We start from the raw sequence: 17,514 nt of genomic DNA, 5'->3' as shown, positions 1-17,514 counted from the left end.
TTATTTTTCTATAACTTTCTCATTTAGTACTGGGTTGTTAGACTAGGATTTGAATTTCTTTTCAATATTTAGAAAAATTTTATATATTAGGGATATTGACCTTTTGTGATATTAGTTACAATTTTGTCTTGGTTTTTATTTAACTTTTACATTGCTCATGGTATTTCAGGCATGCAGTTTTTAAATTTTTTAAAATTTTAGGTAGATAAATTTACCCATCTTTCCTTTATTAAATCCAGATATGGTATCATAGTTAGGAAAGTCCTCTTCATTCCCAAGTTGTAAAAAAAGTGTTTTCTTCTAGTATTTGTATGACTTTATATTTTTACATTAGATATGTGATCCACTTGGAATTTATCCAAGTGCAAAGTGTGAGGAATGGATCCGATTTTATCCTTTTTTTTTTTTTTTGGTTGTGCCAGGTCTTAGTTGTGGCAGGTGGGCTCCTTAGTTATGGCGGGTGGGCTCCTTAGAAGTGGCATGTGAAATCATAGTTGTAGTATGCATGTAGGACCAAGTTCCCTGACCAGGGATTGAACCCATGCCCCCCTGCATTGAGAGTGCAGAGTCTTAACCACTGCACCACCAGGGAAGTCCCAGGATTCAATTTTATCTTTATCCACTAGGCTATCAGTTGTTCCAACACCATTTGTTTATCAAACACTAAATTTCCATATGCCTTTGGAGTCTATCTTTGAATTTTATATCCTGTTCGATTAGCCACATGTCTGTTTATGCACTAATATCATAATGTTTTAATAAGAGAGTTTTTTTAAAATTGAAGTATAGTTGATTTACAATGTTGTGTTAGTTTCTGGTGTACAGCAAAGTGATTCAGATATATCTGAATGGTTTATTATGGTTTATTACAGGATATTGAATATAGTTTCCTGTGCTATACAGTGGGACCTTGTTGTTTACCTACTTTATATACAGTAGTTTGTATCTGCTAATCCCAAACTCCTAATTTAACCCTCCCCCACCTCCTTTCCCCTTTGGTCACCCTAAGTTTGTTTCCTATGTCTGTGAGTCTGTTTCTGTTTCATAAATAAGTTCATTTGTGTCATATTTTAGATTCCACATGTAAGTGATATCATACAGTATTTGTCTTTCTCTTTCTGACTTACTTCACTTAGTATGATAATCTCTAGATCCATCCAGGTTGCTGCAAATGGCATTATTTCATTCAATAGGAGAGTTTTTATAAATGTTTCAATGTGAGGTAGTGCTAGTCCACCATTTCTCTACTTTTTTAGGAGATTTCTGGCTAGTCTTGTATTTATTTTCCAAAATAACCTTATAATCAACTTGTCTGGCTCCAGAAAAAAAATAAATAACCTGAGGATATTTTTACTGGGATCACATTAAGTTTACAAACTTTTAACTTGGCAAGTATTGATATCTTTCTGATATTGATTCTTCTGATCAACAACATGGTATGTTTTCCCATTTGTTCAAACCTACTTTTTGTCCTGTAAGAATGTTTTATAGTTTTCCTCATGTAAGTTTTACACAATTCTAAATTTGTGCCTGCATTTTGTTTTGGTTTGCTTTTGCTATTGTAAATGGAATCAGGGCTCTCCCCTTCCTTTATTTCTTCCAAGTGGTTACGATACCATGCACCTAAGATTGGGAATCGAACCCATGTGCTAGGACTCGAACCCGGCCAAAACCCTGATTGGGACTTGAACCCACGCAGCTGGGACTCGAACCCAGCCAAAACCCATGGTCTTCCAACTGAGATCACACACCTTGTTTCAGGACTTAATGAAGCTCAGGTTCTTGATGTCTCATTGCAGAAAGAATTCAGTGAGAGACAAAGTGATAGGTAAGAACTTATCTTACCTATTTATTAGGACTTATTTAGAGAGAACACACTCCACAGACAGAGAGTGTGGGCCATCTCAGAAGGCGAGAGCAGCCCCAGGGTATGGGTGGTCAGTTTTTACAGGGGTGGGTAATTTCATATGCTAATCATGGGAGGAGTATTCCAGCTATTTCAGGAAGGGACAGTGATTTCCAGGAATTGGGCCACTGCCCACTTCTTGATCCTTATAGTCGGCCTTGGAACTGTCATTTAGCTTGCTGATGTGTTACAATGATGTGTTACAGTGATGTGTTATACTGAGGCTCAAGGTCTAGTGGAAGTCAACTTGTCTGCCATCTTGGACCCATTTGGTTCTAATCAGTTTATGTCATGTCCTCGGGCTACGTCATTCTTTCAGAGGTTCTGCCCTGCCCCCTTCCCTCCTGTTTCAGTTACAAAGCTCTTTATTTCTTTATGTTAATTTTATACCCTGCTACTTGACAAAATACATTTACTCTTCATAGGAGGTTTTCCATTTATTATGTTTCCTAGAACTATATTATTTGCACATGGATGTAACTTTATGTCTTCTTTCTCAATTCTTATGACTCTAATTGTTTTCTCTTGTATTAAAAAAGTGGACATCTTTGTCTTCTTTCTGATTTTTGCAATGAGTTCCAACACTAATTGTCTGATACCAGCTGTGTGTCCTACAATTCAATTCAATTCTGACACCAACTACCTGCAGTTAGTAAAGATCCCACAGGTTAAGGTTTTCAGTCCCACAAGGCTGCCTCCACATCAGGTCCTGGGTGTCCCCAAGCCACCCACACTTCTGCCTGGCTGGATACAAATTTGGGGCTTCCCACAACATCCTCAGGTGGAAAATTCACTAGAACCACCCACAGAACTCAGGAAAGCACTATATTTACAATTACCATTTTATTACAAAGGATACTAATGAACAGCCAGATGAAGAGATACTATCCCCTAAGCCTATTAAGGTGTTCACCAGCTGGGGAAGCTCCCTTAGCCTCCTGGCCGAGGGTTTTTAAACCATTGCCTTGGTGACTGAACTCAATCTCCAGTCCCTATCCCCTTCCCCGAGGTTGAGGGTGGGGCTGAGTCCCAGTGCTCTAATCACTGGTTTGGTTCCTCTGGCCCCAGCCCCCTTCCTGAAGCTACCAAACCCCTCCCCCCATGAATCATCACCATGAAACTCCTTATTAGCCTAAACTTGAATTTATAAAGTATTAAATATATCAACTCAAGAGCTGAGTTTATAAACTCAAGTACCAAGGGGCTTGTTATAACAAGACACTTTTATCACTCAGGAAATTCCAAGGGTTTTTGCAGGTCTGTGCCAGGAATCTGGGAGAAAAAAAAAATTTTTTTTTTTTTAAATTACATCACCGGGTTTCCCTGGTGGTGCAGTGGTTGAGAGTCCACCTGCCGATGCAGGGGACACGGTTTCGTGCCCCGGTCCGGGAAGATCCGACATGCCGCAGAGCGGCTAGGCCCGTGAGCCATGGCCGCTGAGCCTGCGCGTCCGGAGCCTGTGCTCCGCAACGGGAGAGGCCACAACATTGAGAGGCCCGCGTACCGCAAATAAATAAATAAATAAATAAATAATATCACCAGCAGGAAAGCCTCAGTGTTTGCCCACTAATTAATTAAGTTGCTGAATTTGGGGTCAAGCTATGTAAGGGAAGTATCCCTCAATTTCTTTTTATTGAGTCTTTAATATGAATGGGCTTTGAATTATGTCAAATGCCTTTTCAGCATCTATGGAGATTATCAGATCATTTTCTCCTTAGGTGTATAAATTTGATACATTATGTGAACAGATATCCTAGTGTTAAATGATCTTTATATTCCTGAAATAAACTCCACTTGGTTATATATATTTATTTAATGTTCTATTGAGGTATGCTTACTAATATTTTACCTTTCTTATTCACTTACTCGTTATACTTACTCCACAAAAAATAAATTAGAAGTGTTTCTTCATCTTCTATGCTCTAGAATTGTTTAAGTAACATTCAGCTTTTTTCTTTAAAGATTTAGTGTAAATCACCCTTGAAGCCGTTTGGGCCTGATGCATTTTTTGGGGTTTCTATTTTACAAATTTGTATTTCTACAGAATTCTGCCTGTTTAGATTTTATATCTCTATTAGGGTCAATTTTGGTAAATTATAATTTTCTAGAAAATTATTTATTTCATCAAGATTATCATATTTATTTGCATAAAACTGTACAAATTAATAAGCTCTGTTTTGATGGCCATGTTTGGCTTGTCATTTAGTTTGTATGTTTATACTTTATTTAAAAAATTAAGTTATTTAATAGTTTGTGCATATTGTTAGTGTTTTCAAATAAGCCTTTTGATTTCTGTATTACTTTTACTGTCTCTATTTTTTTAATTCATTAATTTTTCACTCTTATCAATTCCTTCCTTATACTTTCCTTTCGTTTTCTTTGATCTTTTTCTCTTTGTGACATCAATGTTTCATTTATTTACTTTCATATTCATTGATATAAGTATTTAGTGTATGAATTTTCCTCTGATAACTTTTGTTACTGTAGATCATTTATTCAGATGTAATATTTTTACTATTAGCAAGAGTTCTGAATTTTTTATTTTTCCTTCATTGCAGGAATCATTTAAAAGTATGTGCATTAAAATTTTTTCCAAGTGGCAGAAACTTTATTATTATCACTAATTTCTAGCATTGTAATCAGAGAGTGCTGTCTATTATTTGCATTTAAAATTTTTTTACATTATTTTATTTTATTATTTTTTAATTGAAGTATAGTTGATTTACAATTTTATATTAGTTTCAGGTGTATGGCATATTTATTCAGTATTTTTACAGATTATCCTCCATTAAAAGTTATTACAAAATAATGGCTATAATTTCCTGTACTGTATAATATATCCTTGTTGCTTATCTATTTTATACATAGTAGTTTGTATCTCTTAATCTCATACCCCTATCTTGCCCCTCCTCCTTCCCTTCCCCACAGTGATAGCCACTGGTAGTTTGTTTTCTATATCCATGAGTCTGTTTCTGTTGCTATATACATTCATTTGTTTTATTTTTTTTTAGATTCCACATATCATACAGTATTAATCTTTCTCTGTCTGACTTATTCCATTAAGCATAATATTCTCTAGGTCCATCCATGTTGCTGCAGATGGCAGAATTTCATTCTTTTTTATGGCTGAGTAGTAGTCCATTGTAAATATATACCACATCTTCTTTATCCATTTGTCTGTTGATGGGTACTGGGTTGCTTCCATATCTTGGCTATTGTAAATAGTGCTGCTATGAACATTGGGGTGCATGTATATTTTCGAATTAGTGTTTTTGTTTTTTCCAGATATATACCCAAGAGTGGAATTGCTGAATCATACAGTAGCTCTATTTTTAGTTTTTTGAGGAACCTCCATACTGTTTTCCATAGTGGCTGCACCAATTTACATTCCCACTAACAGTACACAAGTGTTCTTTTTTCTCCACATCCTCTCTGATATTTATTATTTGTAGACTTTTTGATGACAGGTATGAGGTGATACCTCACAGTTGTTTTGATTTTCATTTCTCTAATAATGATTGATGCTTATTGCCAGTTTTCTTTGTGCCCTAAGATATCCATGTGCACCTTGAAGTGAACATTCCATGTGCACTTCCAAAGGAAGTGTATTCTCTAATATTGATATTCAGAGTTTGACATATATTTGTAAGAGTTACCATACCGATTATGTTCTTTAGGTCAGTGCTACTCAAAGTAGCCAGTCTACTATATCACTAAGTACAAAATAGTTCAGCTGATTTTTTTTTTTTTTTTGTAGCAAGACTTTCCAGATGACGGAAGTGGTTCATCGATTTATATTCTGGAGCAAGCTTCTTATCTCACTGCATCTGGTAACCACAGTTCATGAACTTGCACCAGTCTGTAACCACATTTTCAGTAGCACTGGATTAGGTTTCCTAAATCTTTATTCATATTTCATCCACTTGCTTTGTCTTGGAATGAAAGTAATGTATCAAACTTCTCTCTTGTTAATGTGTTTCTATTTTTTCTGCATCTACTGTATTTTTTACTTGGTGGAAGCTGACTGCTGTGTTATTGAGTATATATCTCCATTGTTAAAACCATTAACTTATGTGTGTGTGTGGGGGGGCCTCTCACTGTTGTGGCCTCTCCCGTTGCCGGAGCACAGGCTCCAGACCTGCAGGCTCAGTGGCCATGGCTCACGGGCCCAGCCGCTCCACGGCATGTGGGATCTTTCTGGACCAGGGCACGAAACTGTGTCTCCTGCATCGGCAGGTGGACTCTCAACCACTGCGCCACCAGGGAAGCTCTAAAATCATTAACATTTTTTATAGTCCTCCTTTTTCTTTTTAAAGCTTTTTGGTCAGAATTCTACCTTGACAGACACCAACATCATGACCCTTGCTGTTTTTGTGTTTTACATCTTGCTTGGTATATATTTATCCATTCTTTTATTTTTTTAGATTAAAAAAATAAATTTATTTACTTGATTTATTTATTTTTGGCTGTGTTGGGTCTTCGATACTGCACACGGGCTTTCTCTAGTTGCAATGAGCGGGGGCTACTCTTCATTGCTGTGCATGGGCTACTCATTGCGGTGGCTTCTCTTGGTTGAGAGCACAGGCTCTAGGCATATGGGCCTCAGTAGTTGTGGCATGTGGGTTTCAGTAGTTGTGGCTTGTGGGCTCTAGAATGCAGGCTCAGTAGCTGTGGCGCATGGGCTTAATTGCTCCGCAGCATGTGGGATTCTCCCAGACCAGGGATCGAAACCATGTCCCCTGCATAGGCAGGCGGATTCTTAACCACTGTGCCACCAGGGAAGCCCCCATTCTTTTATTTTTATGCTTTCTAATCTCTTTCTTTTAGTTGTGTTTATAGGTAACATAGGATTAGACTTTGCTTTGTCTGACAATTTGAAAATCTTTTCATTTAATATGTGAGTAAGCCTCATTTATATTATTGATAAAAACCTTTTTTTAAATTATAAAATATTTCACCATATGGTCATCTCTCTTTCTCTCTCTTTCTCTGTCTCACTGTTTCTCTTTCTCTGTCTCTCTATCTCTCCTCTTTTAAAAAATATTTCTCTTGATTTGGAGAGGAGACAAGATGGCAAAGTAGAAGGACCCTGAACTCACCTCCTCTCACAAGCACACCAAAATCACAACTAACTGCAGAACAACCATTGATTAAAGACTGGAACCTACCAAAAAGAAGACATTATACATCCAAAGACATAAAGAAAAAGCCCAACAAGATGGTAGAAGGGATGCACTCACTATATAATCAAATCCCCTACCTCCTGGGTGGGCAGCCTGCAAACTGGAGAATAATTATACTGCAGAAGTTCTCCCACAGGAGTGAGAGTTCTGAGCCCCATATCAGGCTCCCCAGCCTGGGGGTCTGGCACTGGGAGGAGGACCCTCCCCCAGAGCATTTGTCTTTGAAGGTCAGTGGGGCTTGAGTACAGGAGCTCCACAGGACTGGGGGAAACAGAGACTCCGCTTTTGGAGGTGCACACAAGATGTTGTACACACCGAGACCCAGGGCAAAAGCAGTGACTTTTGACCTGGAGGCAGAGGATGGCTATTGCTCTCTCTGGGGTCACAAAAGCTGGTGGCGGAAATATCAGGGAGTGTTCATCTACTTGAACTCTTGTTGGAGTCAGACATTTTGCTTGGGTCATTAGCACCAAGACCTGGCCCCACCCAACAGCCTGTAGGCTCCAGTGCCTCAGACCAAACAACCAACAGGGTGGGAACACAACCAGACAGGCTGCCGAAAGACTTCCTGAGCCCACAGCCACCTCTAGACACATCCTTTGGTGTGGCCCTGCCAACCAGAGGGCCAAGACCCAGCTCCACCCACCAGTGGGCAGACACTGGCCCGTTCCACAAGGAAGCCTTCACAAGTCTCTAGACTGCCTCACCCACCAGGGGGCAGACACCAGAAGCAAGAAAACTATGATCCTGCAGCCTGTGCAACTCAGTCTGCAAATGCAGGTCAGAACCTACCCTGGGGCCAGCTGGTCCCTAGCCTTTGGGTGACAAGAAGAGACACATAGGACATCCCCTACAGAGGGCCAGTTCTCCAAGGTTGAGAAACATAACTAACCTTCCACATACATAAAAATACAAATAGAAAATGAGACGAAATGAGATGGCAGAGAAATATGTTCCAGACAAAGGAACAAGATAAAACCCCAGAACAGCTAAGTGACATGGAAATAGGAAATCTACTCGAGAAAGAGTTCAGGGGTAGTGATTGTAAAAATAATCAAAGGACTTGGGAAAAGAGTAGAGGCACAGAGTGAGAAGTTACAAGAAGTTTTTAACAAAGAGTTAGAAAATGTAAAGAACAACCAAACAGAGTTGAAGAATACAGTAACTGAAATGAAAAATACACTAGAAGGAATCAATACAGAATAAATGAAGCAGAAGAACAGATAAGTGGGCTGGAAGACAGGGTGGTGGAAATCACTGCCATGGAACAGAACAAAAAACAAACAAACAAAAAGAATGAAAAGAAATGAGGACAGGGCTTCCCTGGTGGTGCAGTGGTTAAGAATCCACCTGCCAATGTAGGGGACACGGGTTTGAGCCCTGGTCCGGGAAGATCCCACATGCCATGGAGCAAATAAGTCCATATGCCACAACTACTGAGCCTGTGCTCTAGAGCTCATGAGCCACAACTACTGAAGCCCACACACCACAACTACTGAAGCCCACGCACCTAGAGCCCATGATCTGCAACAAGAGAAGCCACCACAACGAGAAACCCATGCAACCACAATGAAGAGTAGCCTCCGCTTGCCGCAACTAGAGAAAACCCACACGCAGCAACGAAGACCAAACACAGCCAAAAATAAAATAAATAAATTTATAAAAAAAAAAGAAAAAGAAAAGAAGTGAGGACAGGGACTTCCCCAGCAGTCCAGTTGTGAAGACTCCTCCTTCCAATGCAGGGAGTGAGTGTTCGATCCCTTGTCAGGGAACTAAGATCCCACATGCTATGTACTATGGCCAAAAATTTAAAAAGAAAAAAAAAGAAATGAGGACAGTTTAAGACTTCTGGGACAACGTCAAACTCACCAACGTTCGCATTATATCAGTCCCAGAAGGAGAAGAGAGAGAGAAAGTGCCTGAGAAAATATTTGAAGAGACGATAGCTGAAAACGTCCTTAACATGGGAAAGGAAACAGTCACTCAAGTCCAGGAAGTGCAGAGAGTGCCATACGGGATTAATCCAAGGAGGAACACACTGAGACACATAGTAATCAAACTGACCAAAATTAAAGATAAAGAGAAAATATTAAAAGCAACAAGGGAAAAGCAACAAATAACATACAAGGGACTCCCCATAAGGTTATCAGCTGATTTTTCAGCAGAAACTCTGCAGGCCAGAAGGGAGTGGCATGATATATTTAAAGTGACAAAAGGCAAAAACCTACAACCAAGAATACTCTACCCATCAAAGCTTTCAGTTTTTTAATTAATTAATTAATTAATTAATTTGGTTGTGCCAGGTCTTAGTTGTGGCTCACAGGCTTCTTAGTTGTGGCACATGGGCTCCTTAGTTGTGATGTGAACTCTTAGTTGTGGCATGCGAACTCTTAGTTGTGGCATGTGAGATCTAGTTACCTGACCAGGGATCAAACCCAGGCCCCCTGCATTGGGAGAACAGAGTCTTAACCACTGTGCCACCAGAGAAGTCCCGCATTCAGATTTTGACAGGTCTTAGGACTGTTCGGACAATTTAAAAATCTTTCCTTCAAGCAGAGGGCAGGAACAGTATGAGTAATATCTGGATAGTACTTGGCAATGGCTTTGATAGGGAAGGAAGAAAATAACCTCTTTTGATCAGTTTCTGTCTTTGTGTAAGATTTCAATTTCCATTCTACTGTGTAATATAAAATCAAAGCATGTCCTCTTGTTTATGGCAGGGGGCATTCTCAGACTCTGGAATGGGGTCTGCTGTATGAAGTCATTACTCCCTTTTTCTAATCCTCTCTTTCATTTTTACATAAAACAATTTTGAGTGGTAGCAATGGTCCCTGCCTTGTTCCTGACTTTAATGGCAGTGCATTTAATGTTTAGCCATTTAATATGATGTTTGCTCTTTGTTTCTCAGAAAAAGAAAATAAACAACTCTTTATCATAATTAGGAAATATCTTTTGTCTCTTGTTTTACTTAGTGTGTTTTACCAGAAACTGTTCTTGAATATTCTTAGCTGCTGTATAATTGTACAGTTTTCAACTTGATTTTATCAATGTGATTAATTAGGTTGATGGATTTCCTAATTTTGAACTATCTGTAAGGGCATGAGATAAATTCTATTTTTAGGTTTACTCTTAGGTGGTTAATAGTTTTTCTTGCTGTTGTGAATGGAATCTTATTGTCTATTACATTTTCTAATTGGTTATTGCTGGTATATAGGAAAGCTATTGATTTTTTTAGGTTGCTCTTGTATATGGTCACCTTGCTGAATTCTCTTATTAATTCTAATAGCTTATCAATTGATTTTCTTAGGTTTTTATATGTAAGCAATAGTGTCATTTGCAAATAATCACAATTTGCCTCTCCTTTTCTAATGTTTATACCTCTTAGTGTTTTCCGTCTCATTTTGAATTAGAGAAAATAAGTGATACCATTTTAATAGTAGTGGTGATAAAGGTCATTCTTGTCTTGTTTCTGACTTCAATTGGAATGTGTCTATTGCTTCACCATTAAGTATGGCATTTGCTGTAGGTTTTTATCATTGTTTTATTAGAAACAAACAATGTGGGACTTCCCTGGTGGCACAGTGGTTAAGAATCCACCTGCCAATGCAGGGGATGCGGGTTTGAGCCCTGGTCCGGGAAGATCCCACATGCCGCGGAGCAACAAAGCCCGTGCGCCACAACTACTGAGCCAGTGCTCTAGAGCCCGTGAGGCACAACTACTGAGCCCGTGTGCCACAACTACTGAGCCAGCGCACCTAGTGTTCCACAACAAGAGAAGCCACCGCAATGAAAAGCCCGTGCACCACAACGAAGAGTAGCCCTCGCTCGCCACAGCTAGTGAAAGCCCGCGCAACAATGAAGACCCAATGCAGCCATAAATAAATAAATAAATAAATAAATAAATAAATAAATAAATAAAACAAAAAAAACAAGCAATGTATCAAATTAAGGCTGTTCTTTTCCTAGATGCTAGGACATTTTTTTCTTTTATATCATTAATGGGTGTTGAATTTATCAAGACATTCATTTAAAATGTTTTTATTTATTAATATAATAGGTTAAATTGATATATAATCTAATGCTGAACCATTCTTCTTTCTTTCCTTCTTTCTTTCTTTCATGAATGACAACTTATTTTTTACACTGAAAGGCTGCTGAAAAACAATTACTAGTCCTATTAAAGAAAATCCAACATCTTAATTGAAAAGTATGGTGACTGTATTTACTCATTAACTACTACTGAAGTTTTCTAAAACAACTTGAAAACATCCTGTGTGTGTTTAATTTCAGTACAATGGATTCAAGATCAAGTATACCTGTTACATGTATTAAGGCTGGATTACAAATGTTCATCGTCATCACCATCATCATCGTCATCACCTTCACATTTTCTTTTAATGTGTTTGATGATTCATGGCCAGTATTTTGTGATGGCACCGTGTTAGTGTTAGTAAGAATGTTTTGGGACCCTATTAATGATGGATTAATTCGACATTCTGAACTGCTGCTGTTGCAGGAACTGATGCTTTTACAACTAGGACTATGAAGTGAGCATCTGTACTATAAACCTTTGCTCTGTGAGGGACATTGGAGTCCCTACCTTAGTTGAAACGGACATGATTTTGGGGGTTGGTGTGCCTGGAGTGGGGATTCTTGGTCTGCTACTAACTGAACCCACACTTAACTGTGGAACCATTACTCTTCCAGCAGAGCAGATGCCTTTTTTTGGTAAAGATTTAAGTTTATAGTTGGGACTGTCAAACAATATCTATCAAGTGGCAATTTAGGGGCTGAATATGGCTTGACCAATGGCAAAAGAGTTTGATTTCTTTGCCTTCAATGTCTAATAAAAAATCTCGGGCTTCCCTGGTGGCGCAGTGGTTGAGAATCCGCCTGCCGATGCAAGGGATGTGGGTTCGTGCCCCGGTCCGGGAAGATCCCACATGCCGCAGAGCGGCTGGGCCCGTGAGCCATGGCCGCTGAGCCTGCGCGTCCGGAGCCTGTGCTCCGCAACGGGAGAGGTCACAGCAGTGAGAGGCCCACGTACCGCAAAAAAAAAAAAAAAAAAAAAAAAAAAATCTCTTGGGGAGGAGAGGTAAAAGATTGGTTAGGGCAACACTGGATTGCCAATCGCACATCATCTGCATCAACAGTAGCTTTCTTAGCGTGGCTTGAATAAATTTTCACGTCATCTAAAATTGTGGTCACAAATTGAAAGGCGACCTCCAACGTCTGATTTATAACTCTTGCTTCATAGTCTGTAATCTCCATGTCCTTCAGGATTTGTGCCATCATCTGTGCATCTTTCGGCATGCTCTTGGGAGAAGGCATCTTGCCAGAATCTGTGATATCTAGTGATCAGACTCCTCGAGCTATATCACCCACATGAATGTAGTTCAGTCCTGGTTTTGATGCAAGTCCTTTGTCTAGTGTGGTTTTTCCAATCCCTGGTTTACCTTGCCTGCTCCGCCCTCCAGCTCCACCCTGCCATACACCCTGACTGGTGAACAGCATGTTGGGCCTTTTCTTATTTTCTTAAATAGATCATATAAGGTGAAAATTATGTATCCTTCAAATGTGTTTCTCTCTTTGTTAGGCTCTGATATTGTGCTACTTTCATGAGCTGAGAAAAATTTCAACTTCTTATATGCTCTGAAGTCAACTTATTTAAATGAGGAATAATCTGTCCCTTGAAGTTCGACTAGAACCACCTATTTATAACTCTCAGCCTGTTACTTTTTAACAGTGTAGCTCAATGACAATATTTTTTATTTTTTCTATGGTTATTGCTCCATTTGGTTTTCTAATTCTTTTTGGAACAATTTTGGCTACTTTTTTTTTTAACTGGAAAACATAACTCAGAACTATGAGCTTTAACTGATAAAGAAATTGGTATCAGAACAGGCATGAATTTGGTATTTATTTTTGGGCAGTGAAAATCCAGCTAATATCAAAAGTAGCCTTTGGGGCTTCCCTGGTGGCACAGTGGTTGAGAGTCCGCCTGCCGATGCAGGGGACGCGGGTTCGTGCCCCGGTCCAGGAAGATCCCACATGCCGTGGAGTGGTTGGGCCCGTGAGCCATGGCCGCTGAGCCTGCGCGTCCAGAGCCTGTGCTCCGCAACGGGAGAGGCCACAGCAGTGAGAGGCCCGCGTACCGCAAAAAAAAAAAAAAAAAAAAAAGTAGCCTTTGGCCTGCTGCCAATAAGTTGTCATCTGCAATCAATTATCACCTGAATGAAAGATGCATTGAAGGCAAAGCGTTGGGGAACCAAGTGGTCTCTGACACAGAACAGTATGGAGGGCAGATGGGATCTGTGAACTGCTATAAAGAGGGGTTTCCTTCTGGACAGAATGAAGAAAAAGAATATGAAGCTTAATACTCTAAAAGTTTGGCTCAAGACAAGTCCCCAAACCATTGGCTTTCTATGTCTATGATAAAAATAATTTATCTTTTGCAGTCGCGGGGCTGATAGTAACTGAAAATCAAATCCAAAGTGTTATATTGAGAATTACTGTAGTACAATATCAGTAAAATTCACAGCCTTGGGACTTCCCTGGTAGTCCAGTGGTTAAGACTCAGCGCTCCCAATGCAGGGGGCCTGGGTTCGATCCCTGGTCGGGGAAGTAGATCCTGCATGACACAACTAAAGATCCTGAATGCTGCAATGAAGATCCCGCATGTGGGAATGAAGATCCAGCGTGCCACAGCTGAGACCCGGCAGCCAAATAAATAAATAAATATTAAAACAAAACAAAAAACTCATAGCCTTTTGCCAGGTCTCGTATTTGAAAGTCAGAGCGTTGGCCAGAAAAGAAAGCAGTCAGATGACTCAGAACATCCAAAATCCTACCCCCTTGAGCCTCCCTGGCCAGCAGAAGTGGCTCCTTAAGGCTAATGGGTGACTTCTGACAATCCTTGTCAGCAGCAGGAAATAGTGACATAGTTCTGTGACAGCCTTCTGTTGATCCCTTCTGGTAAATCAAGGTAAATAAGGTAAACTCCATGAAAATACATGTGAGTGATGATTTTGGAGAGCCAGTGTTCTAGGGAGCATCACAATGTCCCTTCCTAAGTACAAGTTGCTTTGCCTTACAACCTCCTACCATATGAAAGAGACAGAATACCATATTTTACTGATTCACATTTAAGAAAATAATTTATTAAGGTAAAATTCACATAACATAAAATTAATCATTTTAAAATGAACAATTCAGTGGCATTTAGTACATTCACAACTCCAACATTCTAACATCTCTGAAATGGAATTCATCTTACAATCAATGGTATGCTATGGTTTAATTGACAGTGTTTTATAAAATTCTTCATAGTGGAATATAAATAAAGGTGCACCTTTCAGTTGATGGTGTCTTAGAGTAGTTGAATTTGGGTACTTGGTGGTTTTCTTGGATTTTTGAGGGAGCATACATCATATTTGGGTGTCTTGCAACCCATTCATTTACTGAGTGACCTGAAAGACTGTTAGCTTTGAGAGGAATCCAGAGCAAAGGAAATTGTCCAGGTGGTCTAGGCTGCAATGTAAGTAGATAGGCCACTTGGTCTCCATGACCCACCAGATCCCAATCATGTTTCAGTCATCTTGCTGAGGGAGTCTATAACAAGCTCAGGAGCAGCAGTGCAGAAGAAAGCCATGCCCTGTCTGATAAGTAACTGATCTCCTTTGAGAAACAGCTTTATCTTACTACTGGTTCCTGACAGAAACTGAATGCTTGTCCATGGGACAACCAGGACAAGTGACCTTGCAAACTGAACTGCCGAATATAACCTGCAAACTATTTGATCCACTCTAAAGTCTTTAGTGTCCAAAAGCATTCATCATCAGGTAGAAAGGATACAAATGAGACCAGGCTTAAGCATGTTTTCCTTTACCACCCATCGCTCAATGAATACTTATGGTCTCATCAGGCAGAGACTGTTTGAATGGATAAAGAAAAGCAAAACCCAAATATCTGCTGTATATAAGAGATGTACTCTAAAAGATGAAAGAAAATGGAAGGAAAAAGATATACCATGCAAACAGTAAGCTTGTGAAGGCTGGAGTGGCTACAATATCAGATAAAGTATACTTCAAGACCAAGACTATTACTAGAGATAAAGATAGATATTTCATAATAATAAAATGATCAATTCACCAGGAAGAAATAATAATTAAAAATGTGTAATAACAGAGCTTATGACCTAATAACAGAGCTTCAAAATATGTGGAGCAAAAATTGACAGAATTAAAAGAAGAAATACACAATTCCACAATCATAGCTGGAGATGAAAAAAAATCCTCGGCAATAGACTAAGAGACATAAAAACTCAATAAAGACATAGATTATGTGAACAATACCATCAATCATCTTGCCCTAACTGAAATTTATAAAACTCTGTACCAGGACTGCAGGATAAACATTCTTTTCAAATACACACGATATGTTCACCAATGGACCACAGGCTGGGCCATAAAACAAACCTCAATAAATTTGAAAGGATTGACTAGAAAAATGGTACAGATGAACCAGTTTGCAAGGCAGAAATAGAGACACAGATGTAGAGAACAAACATATGGACACCAAGGGGGGAAAGTGGGGGTGGGGAGTGGTGGTGGGATGAATTGGGAGATTGGGATTGACATATATACACTAATATGTATAAAATAGATAACTAATAAGAACCTGCTGTATAAAAAATAAATTTAAAAAAAGAATTTGAAAGGATTGAAATCATATAGAATATGTTCTATGACCACAATAAAATTAAATTCGATATCAATAATCATAAGATACCTAGAAAACTCCCAAATACTTGGAAATTAAGCAACATAGTTCTAAATCCCTAGATCAAAGAAGCAATCGCAAGGGAAGTTAGAATGATAATGAAAATGTAAAATGATTAGTAGGATGCAGCTAAAGCAGTCATTAGGGTGAAAATTATAGCTCTAAGTATTTGTCATTGAAAATAAGAAAGGTCTAAATACCCCTTACATTTTATCGTGGAATGTTGACTTGCATCCCCAACTTTATGGTCCAGCGGATTAGATAATTCTCAGTTCGCATTGGGCGGTTTCATGGCCTCTCGTGGACAAATGTTCAGTTTCTACCAGGGTCTACCAGGGTCGTTGTAAGCCAAAGACTGCTTTTCAAGTAGTGGCCAGTGGTTTGTGGGTGGGATCAGAGCCTTACTTCAGAATCCTAGGTGCCCATGCTGTAATTCTCCAACTGGGGTTGCCAGAAGGTATATGTAAGTTTTTTGTCACAAAATACTTCCAAAACCATTAGGTCTGTTGGATACTCAGGCCCGACTGGTAACACAGCTTGCATTGCAACCTGGCCCCACCTTTTGGAGAACCCCCTTTGGAGCCAGGTTCCTCTCTAAACCTATAGGTTACTGGTAAGTGAGACAGAGCAGCACGCCCCAAAATAGCACACATCGCCTGCAAACCCAAAGAGGGCCACCAAGCTTTGAACTCTTTCTCTGAGGTGAGTGGTATAAGCTGTGGCAGCTTGTTTCTTACTTTAATTTTTATTGATTTAGTTAGTTTAGGAAAGCAAAAGAACTGACTGGCAAAGAAGTCTGTAAGATCCTCCAAGACTTTGGGAGGACTGGCTCAAAGAAAAATACAACATGTATATAAAAGAAAAAAAAAAGTTGTCTTAGTTTGAGCTGCTCTAACAAATACTATATAGCCTGAGTGACTTAAACAGTAGAAACTTATTTCTCAGAGTTCTGGCTGCTGGAAAGACTGAACTAAAAAAAAAAAAAAAAAAAAAAGCCAAAGGGCATAAATAGACCACAGGTGAGAGCGAGGGTGAGGGAAGGGGCCAGGAGTCCACTCAGGAAAGCTGGTAATTGTCGATGTGGAACTGGCAGGGGAAGGAGAAGGGAGATGCCTGCAAGAACACGAATTCCAAAAAAGCTGAAATGGTGTGGGGAGAGGACTCCCACAAACCCTGGAATACATGGGCGGTGAGTTTGACAACGGCAATCTTTTCCTTTGCGGAGGATGGAGGTGGAGTCTCCACTCAGCCGCAAACTCTGGAGACTCAGCGCTGGGGCTGGGGACGGGGGCGGGGCTCCCGAGAGCACCAAGGGAGGCGCTCCCCTCCGGAAGGCACCTGGCACTGTCCCAGGACTGCTCCCTGTTGGTGCCAAACGTGTTTTCCAGCCATTCCCAGAGGAGGTCTTCATCTTTCTTTGGGCCCCAGAACTGGCCGGGGACCACACAGGCCTTGTCGATGCCACTGTCCTCCAGCTCCTTGCCCTCGACTTTGCCAATCTCGCGCGCCCCACTGGCTTTCCCCCCAGGGGCGCAGGATGCTTTGGAGAGGTTGTCATCTTGATCAGGCCTCATTGGCAGCTCCAGTTCCCATCTACCTGTTTCTTTTTTTTCTTTTTTTTTTTTTGCGGTATGTGGGCCTCTC

At 39.9% G+C, this 17,514-nt stretch overlaps 1 pseudogene across 1 annotated transcript; it reads right to left on the bottom strand.

The window, feature by feature from the left end:
* Positions 1–11,428: 11,428 nt before the first annotated feature.
* LOC308605114 (transcription initiation factor TFIID subunit 9-like) lies at positions 11,429–17,444 on the bottom strand (annotated as a pseudogene). Its single transcript has 2 exons — positions 17,128–17,444; positions 11,429–11,955 (listed from the first exon to the last, which is right to left on the bottom strand). The product of its transcript is annotated as a transcription initiation factor TFIID subunit 9-like (transcript).
* Positions 17,445–17,514: the final 70 nt, after the last annotated feature.

Source organism: Mesoplodon bidens, assembly GCF_964165515.1.
Source record: "Mesoplodon bidens genome assembly, chromosome: 2".
Taxonomy (NCBI): Eukaryota; Metazoa; Chordata; class Mammalia; order Artiodactyla; family Ziphiidae; genus Mesoplodon; species Mesoplodon bidens.
The sequence above is the reverse complement of the archived record's forward strand: the minus strand, read 5'-3'. Positions and strand labels throughout refer to the sequence as shown.